Here is a 240-nt window from a genome sequence, read left to right as displayed (position 1 = left end):
GTAAAGACACACTGCAGTTTTTCTTTTCGGTTGGTTTGCTTTGCATCTGTGTTCTGCACACATTGCGTAAAAATTCAGGCGGCATTTTGGCGCTCTAAAGTGCTGGAAGGCGAAAGCCTTTCCTGGCGCACTGTTTGGCACTGACTGCGAGAGTGTTTGTGCTGTACCAGTGCTTTACTTGACTACACATTAAATTTACACACTTTGACTGCCGAATTTGGCTGCTTCTTTAGCACTCCA

This window comes from Amblyomma mixtum, chromosome 7, assembly GCF_055824585.1.
Source record: "Amblyomma mixtum isolate Tamu chromosome 7, ASM5582458v1, whole genome shotgun sequence".
Classification (NCBI taxonomy): Eukaryota; Metazoa; Arthropoda; class Arachnida; order Ixodida; family Ixodidae; genus Amblyomma; species Amblyomma mixtum.
The sequence above is the reverse complement of the archived record's forward strand: the minus strand, read 5'-3'. Positions refer to the sequence as shown.